The sequence below is a fragment of the Coregonus lavaretus genome (assembly GCF_964263955.1).
Source record: "Coregonus lavaretus genome assembly, chromosome: 27".
Lineage (NCBI taxonomy): Eukaryota > Metazoa > Chordata > Actinopteri > Salmoniformes > Salmonidae > Coregonus > Coregonus lavaretus.
The window spans coordinates 34,840,038-34,863,512 of record NC_140014.1 but is presented as its reverse complement, the minus strand read 5'-3'; the positions used below and the strand labels follow the sequence as shown (position 1 = coordinate 34,863,512).

The 23,475-nt window shown below is 40.9% G+C and overlaps 1 protein-coding gene across 1 annotated transcript in view; it reads left to right on the top strand.

Annotated features, from left to right (window-relative positions):
* The first annotated feature begins 14,044 nt into the window (after nucleotides 1-14,044).
* LOC311102542 (leucine-rich repeat transmembrane protein FLRT2-like) overlaps nucleotides 14,045-23,475 on the top strand; it is a 41,673-nt gene continuing 32,242 nt past the window's right edge. Inside the window, exon 1 of the mRNA XM_084143914.1 lies at nucleotides 14,045-14,124. The gene's annotated coding sequence lies outside the window, so the exon portion shown is untranslated. The remainder of the gene's footprint in view (nucleotides 14,125-23,475) is intronic.

Below are 23,475 nucleotides of genomic sequence, written 5' to 3'. Positions count from 1 at the left end.
AGCGGTACCAGAGCACCAAGTCTAGGTCCAAAAGGCTTCTTAACATGTTATACCCACAAGCCATAAGACTCCTGAACAGCTAATCATGTCTTCCCGGACTATTTGCATTGTCCCCATTTACATTTACATTTACATTTTAGTCATTTAGCAGACGCTCTTATCCAGAGCGACTTACAGTTAGTGAATACATATTTTTTTTTTATACTGCCCCCCCCGTGGGAATCGAACCCACAACCCTGGCGTTGCAAACGCCATGCTCTATCAACTGAGCTACATCCCTACCGGCCATTCCCTCCCCCTACCCTGGACGACGCTGGGCCAATTGTGCGCCGCCCATGAGTCTCCCGGTCGCGGCCGGCTGCGACAGAGCCTGGATTCGAACCAGGATCTCTAGTAGCACAGTTAGCACTGCGATGCAGTGCCTTATACCACTGCGCCACTCAGGAGACTCCCCCCCACCCCACCCCACCCCACCCCATCCCCTCTTTTACGCTGCTCCTACTCTGTTTATTATCTATGCATAGTCACTATAACTCTACCCACATGTACATATTACCTCAATTACCTCGACTAACCAGTGCCCCCGCACATTGACCGGTGCCTCCCTACTGTTATTTTATTTTACTGCTGCTCTTTAATTATTTGCTATTTTTATTCTTTAACACTATTTTTTACTTAACACTTTTTTTCTTCTTAAAACTGCATTGTTGGTTAAGGGCTTGTAAGTAAGCATTTCACTGTAATGTCTACACCAGTTGTATTCGGCGCATGTGACAAATAATATTCGATTTGATTTGAATGGTGATATTCCGTTCACCATTTGAAATTCAGTCTGGGCACAATTTCTGCCTTCAATAAGCGTGAAGACTAATCCTGTATTCAATACATTTATAGGAAATGACTAAAAACAGCGATAGTAAGGTATTTTCTTATTAGCTTGTGCCTGAAGATTATATTATTTTTGACTCATTTAGCATATTGTCCTCTGAGGATTCTGAATTCCCATGTTACAAATTATGTGAGTTACTAACGTGACATCTCATTGTATCCCTCGGCTTTGTAAGCAGAATTGTGTGAGCAATCGTTATTTATTCCACGAACAATCGTAACTTGTGTTATACAATATGTACCATATGGTTCAATGATAGAAAAAAAGTGCTTAAAAATAAGATATCCTTGGATACTCTGAGCACACGATCCTGTAGCCGTTTTGAAATTCTTGGTGGATATGATTATAGGTAGACTGTTAAAATATCTAACATGCAGTCAAATATTTATCAAAAGGTTTAATGTAATGGTTTGCACATTCAGAACGGCTTGGCTGCTGAACCGGTTTGAACAGAACACTGAAATCAAGGTGAATAAAACCAAATGTTTTGTATGTGAGAAATTTGCTGATTTAGTCCAGAGGGTTGATATATTTCCTGCCATAACGAGAAATGGTAAATGGTAGGGAAATATCTCAGACACAAGAGTGCTGATATAAATATAAAAACAAAACTGGAAGCAATGACCTTCTTGAATATGTTTAAGGCTCCCATCAAAGTTAAAACAGCTGTTGAGTCTATCCCAAAACAAATGTTCTATAAACAATATGTTTTATGTGTATGAATCATTCTGAACGCCTTATCTCCGGGCCATTTTTCAGTCCGTTTTGTGGTCCTGACACCATTACATTTACATTTTCATAATTTAGCAGACGCTCTTATCCAGAGTGACTTACAAATTGGTGCATTCATCTTATGATAGCCAGTGGGACAACCACTTTACAATTTTTTTTGGGGGGTGGGGTAAGGGGGGGTAGAAGGAATACTTTATCCTATCCCAGGTATTCCTTAAAGAGGTGGGGTTTCAAGTGTCTCCGGAAGGTGGTGAGTGACTCCGCTGTCCTGGCGTCGTGAGGGAGCTTGTTCCACCATTGGGGTGCCAGAGCAGCGAACAGTTTTGACTGGGCTGAGGGGGAACTGTGCTTCCGCAGAGGTAGGGGGGCCAGCAGGCCAGAGGTGGATGAACGCAATGCCCTCGTTTGGGTGTAGGGACTGATCAGAGCCTGAAGGTACGGAGGTGCCGTTCCCCTCACAGCTCTGTAGGCAAGCACCATGGTCTTGTAGCAGATGCGAGCTTCAAGGACCTGTGCCGCTTCCTGTGTAAGGCAGGGTCGTACTCTGCGAATGTTGTAGAGCATGAACCTACAGGATCGGGTCACCGCCTTGATTTTAGCGGAGAATGACAGGGTGTTGTCCAGGGTCTCGCCAAGGCTCTTTGCACTCTGGGAGGAGGACACAACGGAGTTGTCAACCGTGATGGCGAGATCATGGAACGGGCAGTCCTTCCCCGGAAAGAAGAGCAGCTCCGTCTTGCCGAGGTTCAGCTTGAGGTGGTGATCCGTCATCCACACTGATATGTCTGCCAGACATGCAGAGATGCGATTCGCCACCTGGTTATCAGAAGGGGGAAAGGAGAAGATTAATTGTGTGTCATCTGCGTAGCAATGATAGGAGAGGCCATGTGAGGATATGACAGAGCCAAGTGACTTGGTGTATATCGAGAATAGGAGAGGGCCTAGAACTGAGCCCTGGGGGACACCATTGGTGATGTTAACATGCTACACCATGTTATTCCGGGGACATAAAGTCTTTATGAGTGTGATTAAAAAAAACTCCCACTGTTAAGACATGAAGTCACTCCACAGACACTGACCTGAGGAGATTGCACAGTACAGTACTCACTCCTGATATATGGAGGACTAAAAGTGCCACAATTAAATAAATAAATACACCATTAAATAATTACTTAAATGTGTCATTAATTAATTAAAATTAGAATTAAATACATAAATGTGTTATTAAATGTGTCATTAATTAATTCAAATACCGATTCATTTGATGTAAAATACATATATAATAATTTCACTATTTACATTTACATTTCATGGTCCTGCGTTGGAGTGCTTCCTGAATTACTTAAAACTGTCAAACTGACCCATCAAAAGTTGGTAGGCGGAACCTAACGCCTGATTGGTTACCCTCTGCATCAAGCCAAGACAAATCAATTCCGGATAATGTCAGCAGGTCCTGCTTCTACATCCTCTGCTAAGTTTAAAATGTCTCTAACCAACTCCCTGGAAAGTTCACGGAGATCCTCCATTGTCTCTATCCAGGTTGGCCTACTCTACTTCAGACCAAAGCAATGGATCAGACTAGATTCGCGTTAGCCCCGCCCACTGACTTTGATGGGTCAGTTTGACAGTTTTAAGTAATTCATGAATCACTGCAATGCAGGATCATGAAATGTAAATGTAAATAGTGAAATAATTATATATGTATTTTACATAAAATGAATCGGTATTTGAATTAATTAATGATACATTTAATTACACATTTATGTATTTAATTCTAATTTTAATTAATTAATGACACATTTAAGTAATTATTTAATGGTGTATTTATTTATTTAATTGTGGCACTTTTAGTCCTCCATACTGATACCCTCCCCTTCCCACAAATTATACCTTTAACAAATATAAACCTGTCCTTTTATAAACATATTTTCAGTTATCATCAGTCAAAGATTTGGAACACTGCACCAAATACCATGATTTTGTGTTTTTGCATTTTATTCTTACACCTATAATGACTCAGACAATGTTACTAACATGTATCAACAAATGTAACTGTCTCACAAAAATGTTATCAGTCCATATCTTTTTTACACTGTAATATATATAATACAGTATGTGAGAGAAGGGATGGCCATGTTTGGAGGTCTACGTATCGATTTGTGACAGTTCTTACCTCTCAGATGTTGTAACAAATGATTGAGGCTGGCTGTCATTTACTGCTCCCTATTCTACAGGTGTTGCATTTCATGGTTAGTTTTGCTGGTAATAAATAAGCTTTTCTCTGCTAGTAAAGAACTCTCATGCCAGTCCCAAATGATGTTATTACCCAGCTATTCAAGCCCTCGTAAATATGGTCCTTCATTACCAACCAGCTCTCTTGGAGGTCTACAGGGCCCCATTGCTAAGGCCTATAAAAACGACAAAGAGAGAGTTGTTTTTCATTTTTACCACCTTAACAATACAGATGTAGGATTTTAATTTGAGTCCGTTTGCTACAGCAGGAAAATACTCCTGCAGCAACAGGAAATGTGAATTATTATCTGGATTGTAATTAATGGACATTTTTGTAGGGGTTGATACATTTTTTGTTAGGGCAAATCAAGTCTGCAATTTCAGTGTGGACATTACAAACTTTACAATCCTTTTTCAAACTCAAATACACCACAAGTTTGCATTTCCTGTTTTGGAAAATTCTCAACAACAAAAGAGAGTATACATCTGTATACAAACTGGAATACTGCCATACTGGACCAGCTTTTATGGATTTTATTTATTTCATTTTATTGGAATTAATGGAAGCAAACAAATGCCCCACGGCAGTATCTCACCAGTGACTGAACCTACTACTGTTGGCTTACCTCCCACTGTTGACGATAGGATGCATGCCTGTCTCATCTGTTGCACTCACTCCAGGAATGGCTATATAGGTAAAGGGAAACATACATAATACATTTAGCTAGAGTATTTCAGAATATTCCTGAATAGTACAGCTGAATAGTCTTAAATAGTTTCCAAAGCCATGAAAAGATGTAGAAAAATAAACTATGGAAATCATCAATTGAAAAAATATTAATCATGTTAATTTTCACCAGAACATTTCAAAACATTATACCATTTTGGGTTCAGCAGCTGTGAAATGCAGATTCGTTTCCAGGACGTGTAGCTATATTGCATTTTCAGTTTAATTTTCCATTTTATTGAGATTAATAACGTGGCGTACTTCACATACAGAGTCCCCCAAACAATACACAGCAGAACAAACACTTAAAGGGATAGTTCACCCAAATTGCTGAATTACACACTGGTTTCCTTACACTGTAAGCATCCTATTGACAAGGTATGACAGCAATCCATGCTTTGGTTTAGCATTTGTGGCACAAATCCCATTCAAGTCATGGGATCAATATTAGGATTTTTCGCGCATCTTGGGTGAATTAGCCCTTTAAGCCTGTTTAGGGTGCTTAGAAATAATGGGGTTTTAATCGCTTGTTATCCACTTGGCTAATGTTTCGGAATGAGCACAAGGACATTGTTTTGTCTCGCCCACATATTTAATGAGAAATGATCCGTGACAAGGGAGATCATGAGGCCCATAACATCTATTCTGGCTCAGTGATACTGACAGACAGACAGACAGACAGACAGACAGTGATTTAGACAACACCCATAACACCTATTTTGGCTCAGTGTGATACTGACAGACAGACAGACACACAGCGATTTAGACAATGCCCCCCATGACACCACTCTCAACTTCTTAAGACAATTCAGAAAGTTATTTTGAAAAGTTAAGATGAGCACTGGAGTGTGTTATATAGTTTAAATCAATCAATACCGCTTGATGAGTTGATTTGATTTACCATGCCATGTGATGTTAGTATTGGCTCTGTTGCTTTCTAATGTGCAATTACGTTTTATGACTTGACCAACAGTAAAGCATCAGATCAAAATCCAGGACCCACATATTTGAGAAATATGCTGCGTTTCTAGCGATGTGTTCACTGCTAGAAAGTGAATGTTGACAAACTGTCATGGAACTCACTACAAGGTTCCGTAAAGACTAAAGTTGTACAACTGTTGTACAAGGCAGTTGGCACAACGGTTGTGATGCAAAATAGGGTTTTTCGGTAGAAACATTATTACAGTGATGTACAAATGTTGTAGAGATGCCACAAAATGGTTATAATAAAATTTTTGTGCAAACAAACTCTCCCAATCATTGTGTCAACCTTTAGCTGCACAGTTGTACAACTTGATTCCATGAACAGGGCCATGAACATCATGTCAAGTGTCACTTCCCTCAGCATCTATAACAGAGATAACAACAGCACTGCTTTTGGTCTAAATCTGTTCGCTTTTCAAATGCCATCTTCCTTACCGTTACCATTCACAATGTTGAAGCTTTGAATTTGAACAATCATTTGTGTCTTTATAATGGCTATTTGGTAACACTTTACTTGACACCCAGTGTCATAACATGTTATGACATGGTCATAATCATGTCATAATATGTCATAACAGCTGACATAACTTGTCAAACCTCTCATAATATGTTCATAACACTGTCATGACACATACATTTACACCTGTTGTGACATATATTGAGTTATTTTATGGCTGGTTATGACACAGCTACATAAGAGTGTCAAAACTCAAATTTATTCAAATTAGTTTTTTCCCTGCCAAGAAGTTTCCTTTCATTTGAATGTTTGTTTCTTAAATCCTTTGTTGTTGTTGTAGTGAATTCTTTACAGTCAAGTTTTTTTCATAATATTTTAAATACACTGTCAAGAAGCATAATGACCATCCTGTGTCACTTTACTTGGACAAAGAAAATACACTTTATGACGCTGTCAAGAAGCATTATGACCATCATAATCATATAAGCCAGATGGGCCTATCACATACATGCCCTTATATCAGTCATCAGTCAAAAAAGGGGGTGTCTTGTCCTGCTTCTGAAATCTCCTCCTGCATTCATCCCAGTCATCAGCAACAGAGCATTGGGGTAGGTGCATATCTGACATCAATGTGTGCACAATTACAATGATCATTTAATATGGTCAATTTCCCCAAAAATTATATAACGTCAAAATACTGTTGACACATAGGCTATGGTGTAATGTAATGTTTTTCCTTGTGTGGTGTGGTAGCTTTAGTGGGTTTTGACGCTCTTATGTAGGTATCATAACCAGCCATAAAATAACTATGTGGTAGGTTTTGTAGGTTTTTACACTCTTATTTAGGTGTCATATCCAGTCATAAAATAGCGCAATATATGTCACAACAGCTCTAAGTATATGTGTCATGACAGTGTTATGACCATATTATAACAGGTTATGACAACAACAACAACAACAACAACAACAAGCAGAGATGAAAGCAAGGGAATTAAAAAGACAGAGAAGTATGCCCTCCACTCTGGGTGTGGAACGTTCCTTTTCCCAGTGTGGTTCCACCAGGATGTCCAGAGGTACAGGGAACCACAGATCAGGCCCCAGCAGTGTCATCAGGGCTGGGAAAAAGTCAACACACAACAAGTTGCAGGCTATCAACAGGTTCCCATGTGAGACACACACACACAAATTCCTGCTCTGGGATTGATCTACGCAGACAATAACAGCACATACCAACCCAAAACACATTCCAATGACACCTAACAGGGTTCATTTCCTGCAATCTGCAGAGGTAATACTATATTTGTGTCTGAACAGCTCAGAGCAGGTGACGTATCGAGTGTTGCTCTCTAATGTTGTACCTCCTGGGGGAGAGAAGGGGGATTCCTATGAGTAATTCTCACATTCAAACAGAACATACCGAGAGTCTTCTCTTTGAGTGCTTGTTCATTGATATGCATAATGTACAACATACCGAGAGTCTTCTTCTTTATTAAACAGATTGGGCATTGTGCCGTAGTCGGCAGGATTGAACGCTGAGACAAATTCCAGTTCTTTACTTTAATGCGTTGAAGACCAGTTGGTTTATTGGTTCTGAGTTGTGTTGGTTCGACATCAATAATAACACATTTGTTGACATGTCATACTGTCCATTTTAGTTAACGTTATACTTTCTGAGATACAGTAGCTGTTCTATCGTTCAGCCTACAGCAGCAGCCAATGTGTGGTGTTCAATGTAGGTCTACATTCCATGAGACTTTTGGAAAAAACATGCAGGGATTGACATTAACCTGTTCATCCACTTGTCCTTCCTTAATTTATAAGTCAAAAAATTGATGTTTCAACTACAGATTGCCCCTTTAAGTATATCAAAAGTGTGCGAGTTTGAGCATGTGCCCATTAGGCCTATGGACATTTTTTGTGAATCAGCAAAAATGTGATTGAGCAATAAAAACCCTACCCATGGTCTTCTTCTTCTAAACTAGTTTTGACAGTATGGAGCACATTACCACAGAGAAGTTTAGAGGGTAGCAACTCACTCAAACTTTTATTCCATAGGCTCTGATCCGCACTATGCAGCTGTTGCAAGAGCTCATTTTCACTGGCTGTCCACTGGTTGCAAAAAGTGATTGATAGGCAGCTTAAACTTCAATTCAACCATTATTAAAATACACATTTGTGAACAGCCATCCAGAACAACCACAATCCGTAAGGCGCAAATAGCTAAATGAGAAAGCAGCAGTGTGATTCACATCAATGTGATATGTAGATTAGTGGCGGTCAGTGCATTTTAAGATGAGGGGGGACAATCTTTTTTTCATGAGCATGGCCTTATTTCTATTACAGCATATTGGATGACTTTCATTCATTTTCCATTCGCCCAATTCAATGTAACAGCAATAGGTTTAGGCTACTACTTGATACTCACATTTTCCCTATACCCATCATTAGGTTGCTACAACCTAGCCTATGAATGAAAGTTTACAACATAGGTGCACACAGGTCGAGAGACAAATTTGAGGTGCGTTCTAAATGTTCCATTGCCATACTGGCTGGCAATGTTATTATCCTTTGCTTGCTAGCTAGCCAATTATGGCTAACTTCCAGTCACATCAAACAGTGCAGACAGAATAACAACAGTAGCTGCATTTGCATTTGTTTTAGCTCTTTTGTAGTGACATTTATTTGGATACATCCATAAAAAATGAGCTAATGAGGAGCGATTTCACCTGGCATAGAAAATGTGCTCTCTCGTCAGGAGAGTGTTGTTCAGAGCACCTAGCCAACAACACAGCTTACACAAACAATGATGTAATTATTAGAACAACAGTTTCAAACGAGAGTTTCTATTGGACAAATTCAGGTATGTTTATCCCCATTTTATCCCTGTTTGCTTCCGTTTAAGAAACGTTTTTCAACAGAATCGGCGGAATGAATACACCCCTGATCACGCGTAAACAGAGTTAACTCTCATAACAGCCGGGTTGTATTCCTTCTCTTCCCTTCGCTTGTGGACTCCAATGCACAGCAAATCAGCTGTATGTGAACAGGTGAAAAAACATTTCCAAGCCAAACCTCTACAAACTGCCTACATTGTTGTCACCATATTAGCTAAAGTAAAGTCATAGTCAGCATAGCTAATAGAAATAGCGCGTTAGTAAACCTGCTACAATCATGCAGTAACATTAGTGTACAGTCAGTAAGCAGTTACACCTGCCGGCCCGGTGGCAATAAATTAGTAATACATAAAGCTTAACGTTACCTTGACTTGAAGAGTTCCAGTGTTGTGTTGGAATGTCATAGCCAGCTAGCTAACATAGCATCCCTCTGTTTGCAGTGGGAAAAAAAAGACGAAATCTCTCTCTCTCTCTATTTCTCTCTTGCTTCTCCTTCATTTTGGAAGAAATTAATTTGTTAAATACTGTTCAACTATTGTCTTTCTCTCTCTTTGAGTCATCTACTCACCACATGTTATTCACTGCAGTGCTAGCTAGCTGTAGCTTATGCTTTCAGTACTCGATTCATTCTCTGATCCTTTGATTGGGTGGACAACATGTCAGTTTATTCTGCAAGAGCACTGATAGGCTGGAGGACGTCCTCCGGAAGTTGTCATAATTACTGTGTAAGTCTATGGAAGGGGGTGAGAACCATGAGCCTCGTAGGTTTTGTGTTGAAGTCAATGTACCCAGAGGAGGACAGAAGCTAGCTGTCTTCCGGCTACACCATGGTGCTAACCTATAGAGTGCTGTTGAGGCTACTGTAGACCTTCTTAGTAGAATAGTGTGTTTTAATCAGTTATTTGGTGACATATTATTATATTTAGTATAGCTTTATCTAAAAAGGATAACTTTTTTAATGTTTTACCATTTTAATTTTTATGAAATTCACTGAGGAGGATGGTCCTACCCTTCCTCCTCTGAGGAGCCTCCACTGATGTAGATATCAATAATAAGTTATATATGTATCACTCGTAGGCTACACCACTGCTGTCATCCTTACCTCCAAGTGTTTATTCAAGTTGGATAATCTTTGGATGCCGACAGCAATCGCACCATTGGAAGACATAGCTTGGACTGTAGCATACAAAAGCCTATTCCTGCAATTTTCCCGCAATCCATCAAATGCATTTTTTGTGCCATCATAGTGGTCTCTGACTTGTGGTCAGACAAGCTCAGGCAGAACAAATTTAAACTTGCGCCTTTTTTTCAATGCTGATTTGAATGTCATTGAGAAAACAGAAAGGTGTCAAATATTTTTTTCCCCAAACATCCTTTATGAATTTAAAAGTCATCCTAGAAGTAATAATCTAGTTTTTCAAAAGTATCTGTGATGTGATTAGAATTTGTTTGCTGGTAAAGTAACGGATTACTGTTAGTAAAATAAAATAAATCTGTTACATGTAATCCATTACTCCACAACCCTGCCTCTGTGTTAAAACATCCCCAATGGTTTTAAATGAGAGGATTTAAAGGCTGTGTCCCAAATGACAACCTATTCCTTATGTAGTGCACTTCATTTGACCTAGGCCCATAAATCTCTGGTCAAAAGTAGTGCACTACATAGGTAATAGGGTGGCATTTGGAATGCAAACATAGACCAGTGGGAGCCTGAGCTAGCTAGACCTTATCAAAGCACTTTCTCTCACCCCGATAAATAATGAATATGTGCTGATACTTCATCTGTGGATCCACACGGCTCCATTATTCACAGCGGGGCCGATTCCGACTTAGGAATTTTCGCCTTTCCTACACATGACTTTCCTACGCACTTCTCAGTATTTGGTATTCAGACGTACCTTATTCAGTCTAGTAACGTGCGCTGCAGGTGTGGCTACCTTGCGCTCTCTGAATAAATGTCATTCAACCGCTGAAAACCCTCCCACTTGCTGACCAACAGATTTTCTCATGGAGTTTTCATACAATAGGGTTTTCAGTACATTTATCTTAAGCCATCCCTTTAAATATGGTGTACCTTTAATTATAATTTTGTTGACAGACTCATCTATGTATCTTCATCTCTGTTTCAGCACCAACTGGTAGATAAAGAAATACTCTGATCTTGTAGATTCTTTAGGCAAATGTTACGGTTAGGAAAGTATGTATGAAGCATAAAAAAAACAGCTTTGGAGTGCCTTTACGCACAAAATATATTGATGAATAAAAAATATTAATCCATGTGCCAGGTTTCAGGTTTCACCTGTTCCATAATGATTCACATGTCCCAAATTATTGCACAAAGTTAACCTAATATGATCCACTAATGCTAGCGACCCTCAGGAACAACATACCTGTACACGTGATAGAGGAAAGAAAGGTAAACGGAATTGAATGATGCAAAATGTAAACTACAAATCGAAGAAAGCGAACACTAAAGTGACAGTTATGAATGTATATGTTTATTACTGACGTTGGCTCCTGATAGTGGCTACTATTTAACATGATACAAATTGTAAAATAAAACGGAGAAAAGCCCGGGCATAGGCTATAATTAAAACATTACAAAGTGCATACATCAACTCGGCAGGTTCAGCCCTACAGAAGCCTATAGATTGGGTGTCTAAATTTTATCCACGCAAATTATGAGGGCACACAATTAAAATGTGGAATAGTGGCACAGCTATTTATAGCCTACTTCAGTGTGGAATTTTAACTCTTATTTTACCAGGTAAGTTGACTAAGAACACATTCTCATTTACAGCAACGACATGGGGAATAGTTACAATGGAGAGGAGGGGGGATGAATGAGCCAATTGGAAGCTGGGGATGATTAGGTTGCCATGATGGTATGAGGGCCAGATTGGGAATTTAGCCAGTACACCGGTGTTAACACCCCTACTCTTACGATAGGTGCCATGGGCTCTTTAATGACCACAGTGAGTCAAGACACCAGTTTAACGTCCCATTCGAAAGATGGCACCCTACTCAGGGCAATGTCCCCAAACACTGCCCTGGGGCATTGTGATATTTTTTGGGGACCAGAGGAAAGAGTGCCTCTAAAAGGGGTCTCAAGACATGTCATGTTGACATGATTTTCAGTTTGCTTCGATATGACTGGTTTCACATTCATCTCCAGGGATCATAAGGAACAATTATCTAAAACAATTGCTATGTGTATTTACAATCTCCTTCTCCAATCGGATTACTCATTTGCCTAGCTCTTATCAATAGCTCTTATCCATTTATAAATTACAGTGCATAGATAATGCTGTTATTTCTATCCCAAAAAATTATTCAACCTTATTCATGGTTTACTAGCGAGTTAAGGTGGTGGAATTATGAGAGAATTAAGTCAAGGTCAGGATATGGCTTATCTGTGGACACACCTCCGCCACAGTTTAACTTCTTCGATCTCCACACCTAAACGAATAGCGGGTGAATAGCATGCTATTCTCATGCTTAAATTCAAGGTCGGAATACGCATAAAAAGGGCATAAAAAGTGAATTATGTTCCAGTTACATGTGCTTAACTCGGGTCGGAATCGGGGCCAAGCAGCACAAACACCAATAGGAGAGATTCCTAGGCACACTGCCTTCACCGTCCATTCCTGTTGAATCGAATTACAGTGCATCCCTGTAGAATACAGATGTACAGGGATTTTCCATAAAGAAAAAACATACCTTTTCTTTTTTACCACAACTACTAACGAGTCGATAATGAGTTTTGCAACACAACCTCAAAAAGGACTCGTGTTTATAGATTGGTTTCGAAAACAGTAAAACAACGTTTTAGGAAACTGCTGCAAATTTACTTCTACGGCGTAACCCTTTGGAGTTTGGGCTGGAGTTTTCTATGTTACGTATACAGTATAATGACTAGCTAGCGTTCTCCAAACAGTTCCATTACTGTCGATACTGGGAGAGGTTATGAGATGATGTCATTACTCTTAACAATGCGACGCGGATGTGTTCCTCAGCATTCTGATTAGACATGATGTAGAAATTGTTCACAGCAAGTCATATGAGATTACCATTCATTGATCCTTTTTTGCACTGACTCTCTCACACTGAGCTCTGTGCACACTCACTGGACTCCTCACACACACACACACACACACACACACACACACACACACACACACACACACACACACACACACACACACACACACACACACACACACACACACACACACACACAGACACACACAGACACACGCACACACAATTTTATATGAAAGCACATCACACTATAATGAACCTGTGGAGAGCCCCTTCTAAACACATCACACTGTAATTAACCTGTAGAGAGCCCCTTCTAAACACATCACACTGTAATTAACCTGTGGAGAGCCCCTTCTAAACACATCACACTGTAATTAACCTGTGGAGAGCCCCTTCTAAACAACACAGACAACATAGCTATCTACATAATACATGGTTCACTTTGACCTCATAAAACTTTTCCTCTGCCACTTGAAAAGCTTCTCTTCCTCTTTTTTGGGAACCACTCATTGTTCTAGAGAGTAACGTTTACCCTACCTTGATCTCTGAGGAGGCTGTGGTTCTGTTCTAAAGCCTGGGGAGTTTTAGCATGTTGGATGGATCATCACATGGTCTTCATCCGTGAGAGACAGAAGAGAGAGGGGGTCGCTGTACTACCCAAGCCAACCTCAGACTCTTGACTCCTCAACCAGCCTGGCCACTCTCTCTTCTCCTCTCTCCCCTTTGTTCTATGGTCTTCCCCAGGCTCTCCTTCCTTCAAGAGGCCTGGAAACCCGACCCTACTGTAGTCATACTGTACCTGTGAGCTCATCGCTAGCTGGGCTTAGGGGTTAAATAAAGAGGAAGTTGAGAATCCAACTGGATGTAGGTTGCCTGCCTGTGAAGGGCTGGTCCAGGGCTGAGGGGGAGGGAGGGAGGGAGGGAGGGAGGGAGGGAGGGAGGGAGGGAGAAGGGCAAGTTACACCAGAGGAAGAGAAGGAATCGAGGTGTTGATCTCACTGAGAAGTCGCCTGAGCCGCTGAGCAGTGCCCCGGGTCTCCCACTCTCTCTCTGAAAGTTTACAAGTCATCCGTTCAGGACAAGGAAGGGGGAACACCGCAGAGGACAGCGAGACCCCAGGAATTCAGGGTCCCTGACTTTGTACCAATCAGCAGCGCTAGAGAAGGTATAGAGCCAGTCTCCTAATTACCTGCTGTAATGACTGCGTACATATGGGGCACTGTTAAATTGCTGCTGCATGCGCGTGAGGCTGGGCAATACATTTAAATATTTTTGATAATTATGTCATTGTTTAACGACACTTTTGGTAGAGGTTAGATAGTAGTATACTATGAGTAGATAATAAACCAAAAATATATATTGAGTTATATTCAAAGTTGAGATCAAATGTGAAACGAGAAACCATATTCTAAGTTATATTCAAAGTTACATTAAAAGTTAACCGAAAGTTATATTCAAAGTTAACTGAAAGTTATATTGAAAGTTATTTTCAAAGTTAACTGGAAGTTATATTGAAAATTATATAGAAAGTTATATTGAAAATTATATTGGAAGTTATGTTCAAAGTTATAATGAGATCAAAAGTAAAATGTGTATAGTACAAGGAGGAACTCGAGCTGAACGTGCTCATATATAGTACAATACACATGTAAGAGTCGTTTTCTAGATGGTTTGAAATCTTGCTGGGCTGCCATGTATTATATCCCAAAGACACAGCCTGAAACACATACTGCACTTATTCAAAGGTACTTTAATATACTGCAAGGAAATCTATTGGAAATACAGTATTATGCTGTCACTTTATTTATTTGGTTGAGTGAATTTCTTTCTCAATTCCGTGATGATGTTTGGAGAATAATCCGTAAGGCCTTTATTGTGGTATTATTCTTTTGTTTTTGCAAAAAGGGTAGCACTTTATAGTACAATAATGACTAGGTATTTACATAAAAAAATACTAATTACACAGTAATAACATATAAATTACTTGTTTGTTTAATCAAACACTGCTTGACTACCGCACCATTTGGTACTGGGTCACCATGTAGTTACACATTTGAATTTATTTAGCACAAGTACCATTACTATCATACAATCCCCTATTGGAAACAGTACTCTAAAATAGAGTGCTACCACAACATGTAATTCACTGAAAACACATGGATTTCATCTAGTCTGATCTAATGGATTGATGTTAGTTCTTTGAATCTGAACGTGAAGTCAGAATAACTACAGACGGACCTCAGTCCATGAAATCCCTGAGCCACTACTGGGAATTAGTAGCTGGGAGTAGTATATTCAAAACAACACAGACAGAACCAGATCAAATTGTTACATCAGTTGCTTCATTCATCAGAATATAAATAAAATGAAAGCATCATTGGGGGGGGGGGGGGGGGCTTCACTACTATGCCTCTTGTGTGTGTGTGTGTGTGTGTATCTGTGAGTGTGAGTGTGTGTGTGTGTGTGTGTGTGTGTGTGTGTGTGTGCCTTTGTACGTGTGTATTGCACAACTCTGCTTTCCTACTGTGTTTGCAGTCCATCCACTTGTCTTTTACAGTGTATTGATCCAAGGTGAAACCACAGTAATGGTTTCGATCCCATCAGCGCCTCTGTTTAGCTGTTTGCCATGCAGTTCTATTTACTGGCATTGATTAATGAATTCACAAACTACCTCAATCATTAATCCTGGACAGAGCTGTTCAGAGGAATAGTCAAATTCATACGGCCCAGATTATGAATAAATAAATCTCAGAACTTGTGAAAAATAACAATAAAAACGACGCTGCAAAAAATGTTTATCTTTCCATTAGAATGCATTGACTTGACCTCTTACCAAGGTAAATTATCTTAGAGCACTGGCAGATTATTTTTCTAATTTTGCTTTTTAAATAAATCTTATTTTTTTCAAAGTCTTGATACAAGTGGGGTAAGATAAGTTATTTGATCTTTACAAAACGTGTTAACAAGACAAATTATATTCTTACTTTAACCTAAAAAAGGCTTGAAACAAGTCAGAATATCTAAAAACAATACAAATTCTCTTGATGCATTTTCTGAGTAAGATAAATCAACTAAAAACAAGTAAATGCATTTTCTTGGTGAGCGGGATCAACTCAAAACAAGATTTGTTTACTTCATTATCTTAATATAATACAAAATAATCTAGGTAATATTTACATTGTTTGCAGATTTGGTATTTATCTACAAAAATGCGATAGAATAGAATGCAAACTTTTACCAGCAGTTGTTGTTTTAGAGTTTGAAATTTCAGTTATAACTAGTGCCTGAAGAAGTTTTGGAAAATGTTTTTTTACTAAAAACAAGTCAAGGCTTAAAATGGATCCTATGGCTCCCAGCCATTAATATTGTGATGAGAATACATTTATGTTTGCTACTACTCTGTATGTTGACAAAAGCAACAATCCCTTCTAGGGCTTACACTTTGCTTATGTCACAGAAGTCACCGTGGATTGTTATGTTGTGAGACATGTGACAGTGGCAGACTGCTGACATAACAGTTTCACTGCTGGCTGGGTCACTGTCGACAGGTGGCCTATGCCGCTGGGGTTGTGGAGAGATAAAACACTGGAAACAAACACACACACACACACACACAGGCAGACACACACACAGGATACTGAACATGTCCATTGACAGTGCAGTCATTGGGTACCTAATGACTACAAGACTCACAGTGCAGTATATCTGTAGATCTCCTCTCCCTGGGCTGCAGGGCTGGTTGAATGCTGGTTTCCCTGGCTTTGGAGACAGTTGAAAGTGGCTTCCAGCTCCAGGGCAGAGCTAAAATATGCAGCAGCAACACTCTATAGGAAAATGAAAGTGAGAGCAAGTCCTGGATGGTTCCAGGGGTATTCTCTTACACAAACGAGGGGAGACGTATTGAGGCTAAGCAGTAGCTTGGGGTTTTCAACTCCCAAACTGTGAAGAATATCAGTCATGGATGTTTTTTGGGGGGGTCTCTAGTTAGCTGTTCACCAAGTGCCCTGTCCTTGTGTCCTGCTTACCGTATTTATTTATTTTGGGGCAGATTTTATCCCTCAGTAGATCTCTAAAACGTACAGCCGACTACACTGAACACAGAGTATGAGACTGAATACATTTTCACCTAATTTACAGAGTTGTCTGGGTTCCTCTAAAGAGGATGTAGTGAGTAGGTATCGTCATATGAAGCAGAAATACTGGTCTCATATTTACAGTTGAAGTCGGAAGTTTACATCCACCTTAGCCAAATACATTTAAACTCAGTTTTTCACAATTCCTGACATTTAATCCTAGTAAAAATTAAGTCAGTTAGGATCACCACTTTATTTTAAGAATGTGAAATGTCAGAATAATAGTAGAGAGAATGATTTATTTCAGCTTTTATTTCTTTCATCACATTCCCAGTGGGTCAAAAGTTTACATACACTCAATTAGTATTTGGTAGCATTGCCTTTAAATTGTTTAACTTGGGTCAAACATTTCGGGTAGCCTTCCACAAGCTTCCCACAATAAGTTGGGTGAATTTTGGCCCATTCTTCCTGACAGAGCTGGTGTAACTGAGTCAGGTTTGTAGGCCTCCTTGCTCGCACACGCTTTTTCAGTTCTGCCCACACATTTTATATAGGATTGAGGTTAGGGCTTTTTGATGGCCACTCCAATACCTTGACTTTGTTGTCCTTAAGCCATTTTGCCACAACTTTGGAAGTATGCTTAGGGTCATTGTCCATTTGGAAGACCCATTTGCGACCAAGCTTTAACTTCCTGACTGATGTCTTGAGATGTTGCTTCAATATATCCACATAATTTTCCTTCCTCATGATGCCATCTATTTTGTGAAGTGCACCAGTCCCTCCTGCAGCAAAGCACCCCCACAGCATGATGCTGCCACCCCCGTGCTTCACGGTTAGGATGGTGTTCTTCGGCTTGCAAGACCCCCCTTTTTCCTCCAAACATAACGATGGTCATTATGGCCAAACAGTTATATTTTTGTTTCATCAGACCAGAGGATATTTCTCCAAAAAGTACGATCTTTGTCCCCATGTGTAGTCTGGGTTTTTAATGGCGGTTTTGGAGCAGTGGTTCTTCCTTGCTGAGCGGCCTTTCAGGTTATGTCGATATAGGACTCATTTGACTGTGGATATAGATACTTTTGTACCTGTTTCCTCCAGCATCTTCACAAGGTCCTTTGCTGTTGTTCTGGGATTGATTTGCACTTTTCGCACCAAACTACGTTCATCTCTAGGAGACAGAACGCGTCTCCTTCCTGAGCGGTATGACGGCTGCGTGGTCCCATGGTGTTTATACTTGTGTACTATTGTTTGTACAGATGAACGTGGTTCCTTCAGGCATTTGGAAATTGCTCCCAAGGATGAACCAGACTTGTGGAGGTCTACAAAAAAATGTCTGAGGTCTTGGCTGATTTCTTTTGATTTTCCCATGATGTCAAGCAAAGAGGCACCGAGTTTGAAGGTAAGCCTTGAAATACATCCACAGGTACACCTCCAATTGACTCAAATTATGTCAATTAGCCTATCAGAAGCTTCTAAAGCCATGACATCATTTTCTGGAGTTTTCCAAACTATTTAAAGGCACAGTCAACTTAGTGTATGTAAACTTCTGACCCACTGGAATTGTGATACAATGAATTATAAGTGAAATAATCTGTCTGTAAACAATTGCTGGAAAAATTACTTGTGTTAACAAACTATAGTTTGTTAACAAGAAATGTGTGGAGTGGTTGAAAAACAAGTTTTAATGACTCCAACCTAAGTGTACTAAGTGTAACTTCCGACTTCAACTGTAGGTCTTTACACCTTATGATCAGGTTAAATAGAGTGTTTAAAAAATGCAAGATTGTTGCTGAATTGAATTGAATCAGCTGTGATGTATCCCGTTGAGGAGATAGCTAGCTTTTGGGAAATTTACAGAACTTTTGCTACCTTAGCCGAGGCTGTAGAACGGGAGTGAAGATCAAACCATCCAATGTAGCATTATCTCTGTAATAACTGGGCAACGTCCTCAAATGTAGCAGTGTTATTGATCGCGGGTGTGTTTCAGATTTTCCAAGAGCATGTACTCCGAACTGGTTCCAAGATGGTAACATTAAGCTCTCGCTTCGCTCTTAAAGAATGTGTTGTGCCGTCGAAGCACTTGGCCAGAAGAACATATAAGCATCAGTCCAGAGGCAGAGGAGGAGGGGAATAAGAACAGGAGAATGTGACTAAAATCACTTTAATTGGCATTTCAAGGAGGTCTGGCAGGGTTGTATTCTACTTTTATTTTACACGGTGCTGCCAAGAAACAAAGCTTCAAGAGAAAAGTGGAAAAGTTCAGGTCTGCCAAGTGGGTGTGATGCTCTGCCACCTTATTATAAGCTTAATTCCCAATCAGCTCCATTTGGATAAGACCTTGTTCCCGCAGGCCAAATTATTTAACCCCAATTAGTGGTTAGGCCTAACTCCTACGTACGTTCGGCCTGTAGGCTACCTTGAAAACAGATTCAAAACAATCACTTTAAAGCAATTCTATGGAACAAACTAAATTATGCAATCTACTATTACAAACATTTCTTTTTTAGTCCCAGGCAAGATAAATAAGTACACAACAACCACTGAGAAATTGGGAGACAAAAGGGATTTAGAGCTAGCCATGATAAGAACAGTAGAGACCACACTAAAGAGAAAGCATCTCATGCAAATTTCCATTGACTTATGTGGCCGAGTTGCTGTGTTAGCATTAGGTCACTCAGCATTTCCTCTCTCATTACAGGGGATACATCCCAAATGACACACTATTCCCTTTATAGTGCACTACTTTTGACCAGGGCCGATAGTCAAAAGTAGTGCACTAAATAGGGAATAGGGTGCAATTTGGGACATACACACACAGGGCCTTCTCCTCCTGTCTTAAAGGGGAAATGGCCTTGCTGATGCTGTCTTAAAGGGGAGGTGTGGTCCCGGTTGACCCAGGTCAAATTGCAATGCCATGCTCAGTTGATTACCTGGTGGGGGCTGCTGCTGTTTAGTAAGAGGATCCCCTAACCTTGTGTCTTTCACATTAAAGAGGCCTAGCGCTGGCGGCAGACCAGGCAGAAGGCAAAGCATCGACCTCAACTGAGCTGGGGGGAAAAAGAGCCAGAAAAATAAACCGTTGCTAAAGCTCTCTCGCAAACACACATGGGAATAGACAGACACACACACAGAAACAGACACACACCACAAACACACACACACAAGCACACACACACACACTAAATCTCTGGCGGGGATGTCTCGCTCCACTCTCCTTTTCTCTTCTCATCAGGATTGAATGTTTTTTAAAATTGAGAATAGCCAATGAGATTTAACTGTCAGTTGTGTGAGTGGCACACAAATGGTCCAGCCCTGAGTATGATGTAATGGTGTAGGCAGAGCCAGTGGGTGGCACTCAGTGGTTTAATAAGAGGGTTATAGTGCAGCTAACAATAAAACAATACTTGCTCTAGTTCCGTTTTTGTGCATTTTTCGACCCCAGTTTGAAAATAAATAACCTATTATTTATTGTCCTTACGATCACTACATCAGATTATTATTATAGCAGGTCATGTAGTACATTCAACTCTGAGATGTAATCATTTTGATTGTGATTTGTAGCTGAAGACGGTGGTTAGGGAGCAACGTGTACATAACATTACACACCCCGCGTGGCATGTGGAGATGATTATGTTGATAGAGAACATCTACAGTGAAAAATACGAAAAATACAATTCTATTTTTTTATAGACACACAAGAAGACAAACAAGCAAGCTAGAATGCACACACACACACACACACACACACACACACACACACACACACACACACACACACACACACACACACACACACTAGCCGGGGAGGGCTTGTTAGCAACGTAGTTTGTGCTAGCCAGGGAGGGCTTGTCAGAACATAAGTCACAAAAGCCTTGTGTACGCCGTGGTGCCTCTGTCTCTCCTATTCCTATCCTATCCACTGTTTGAAGTAGCACACACTTCCACGCTATCCTTTAAAACACATGTTTTGTTAAGTAGTTTATATGTGCAGCAGGTCGTTTATCTTGTGACACGCATGTGTTGGGCTTGGTCATGCCTGTGTGTAAGACACTCACAGGGATAAGAGCAGAAGTGGAAACAACATCTATCTCCATTTGTTCAGCTGTTGGGAGACATGATTAAGTGGCACAGATATGATCCTCACTCTGAGCCCCCTAGACTCAATACACACACGCGCATCCAGGCACGAACACGGACACACATGACACACCAGCTACACACACACACACACAAACACACACGACACACACACCAGCCACACACATACCAGCCACAAACACACACACAATGTGACGGCTTGAGTTTCAGACCCTGGGTAGATTGGCTGGCTGCTGCTCCCTGTCCTGATTTATTGTTGCAAATTGAAATATTCCAAGAAGTGAGTCAGTTTGTGTTGGCAAGGCAACCGTCCAAGACCGTTACAGGCTGCACCGCGAGCCCCTGTTCCTCTCTATTTTCATAGTACACACTGTATCAGCCATGAAGAATTCATCAATATATTGCTGTAATACCACAGGAGGCTCTGGACCCTGGACTCTGGACCCTGGACTCTGGATCCTGGGGCCGTTCGGTCAGACCTCCAGTGAATTCTCCCAGGCACTAGCCTGAGTGATGGCTGGGCTGGCAGGGATCAAAGCAGAGGTGTGTAGCTAATGTTGGAGACGTACAGTGCAGTAATCTGACCTCACTGTCAACACAGGTTATCACAGGAATGTTCCTAACACTGTCTGGCTGGGGGATCCTGATTACAGTGAGTACAGCTTGGCACAGCCTCCCTTCATGAAGTTCCACTAGCAGGATCCTGCTCTGCCCTGGCATAGGGCTTATGACGAGGGAGTGGTCATATGTGGGTCCAGGAGTGGTCACATGTGGGTCCAGGAGTGGTCATATGTGGGTCCAGGAGTGGTCATATGTGGGTCAAGGAGTGGTCATATGTGGGTCCAGGAGTGGTCATATGTGGGTCCGGGAGTGGTCATATGTGGGTCCGGGAGTGGTCATATGTGGGTCCAGGAGTGGTCATATGTGGGTCCGGGAGTGGTCATATGTGGGTCCGGGAGTGGTTATATGTGGGTCCAGGAGTGGTCATATGTGGGTTCAGGAGTGGTCATATGTGGGTCCAGGAGTGGTCATATGTGAGAGTGCTCCTGTTAATGGCGGGGCCTTCCCTTCCCTTTCCTCTTGATGGAAGGAAATGAGAGGACAAGACACAGTCACAGGATGCATCCCAAATGGCACCCTATTCCCTATATAGTGCATTAATTTTAGCTTGAGCCCTATCAAAAGTAGTGCACTATAGAGGGAATAGGGTGCCATTTGTGGCATGATGTATGGTGGCCTCTGCGAGGCAGGGTCTTTTAGGGAGGGTGTGCCCATTAGCAAGGCTTTACTGACTGTGTTGTAAATTATGACACGGGGGGGGGGGGGGGGGGGGGGGGGTCAAGGCAGCCGTTTTATGTACAGGTAATGTACACTCACACAAATGAGCTAGCTTGCAAAACACAGTGCGCTGTCTACACATGCCTATTGTCCCAGAGAGGTCTGTAAATAATATATAACCTTGAAGAAGTTGGAAGAGAAGTCTGCATTTTGACAGATGAAGAGTAAGGGATTTAGCTCAGCATGAGTTTAGTTTATGGGTTGAGAAGATAATATATTTTAACAAGAAAGTCTGTATGCATATCACAGTAGCTGTCCAAATAAAGTACACGTTTTCTGTAGAGACAGTTTCAGAAGAGGAGAGCTGCTGCCTGCTTTCTCAAGCCAATTCTCAACCCCCCCCCAAAAAAACTCTGGCAACCCACCATTTAAATAAGTCAACAGTTTATGTAGAACATAGTGTAGCAATATTTAATTAAAAACGAACCCAACCGCACTTAGTCCATGACCTGGAAATAGTTTTACTGTGACATACATGAGATACATGAATACGCATAATGGCAGACTCAACTCAAAATTAGTCTGCTAGCTCATTGATCAACTCAAAGATAACCTGCTAACTCATTGATCAACTCAAAGTTAGCCAGATGACTCATTGTTCCTGCAGAGTGAAATACCCACTACAATTCAGTATGATCATTGACACAAGTCAGTATAATCTGCAGCAGCAAGATATTATATGTGTTCTTAATGAGAGAGAGAGGGAGCGAGAGAGAGAAATACAGAGAGAGATACAGAGCGAGAGAGAGCGAGAGAGAGAGAGACAGAGGAAGAGGAAATGAGAGAGAGAGAGAGAGATGAAACACAGACAGAGAGAGAGAGAGAGAGAGAGAGAGAGAGAGAGAGAGAGAGAGAGAGAGAGAGAGAGAGAGAGAGAGAGAGAGAGAGAGAGAGAGAAATGAAAGACAGAGAGAGAGAGAGAGAGAGAGAGAGAGAGAGAGAGAGAGAGAGAGAGAGAGATGAAAGACAGAGAGAGAGAGAGAGAGAGAGAGAGAGAGAGAAAGGGG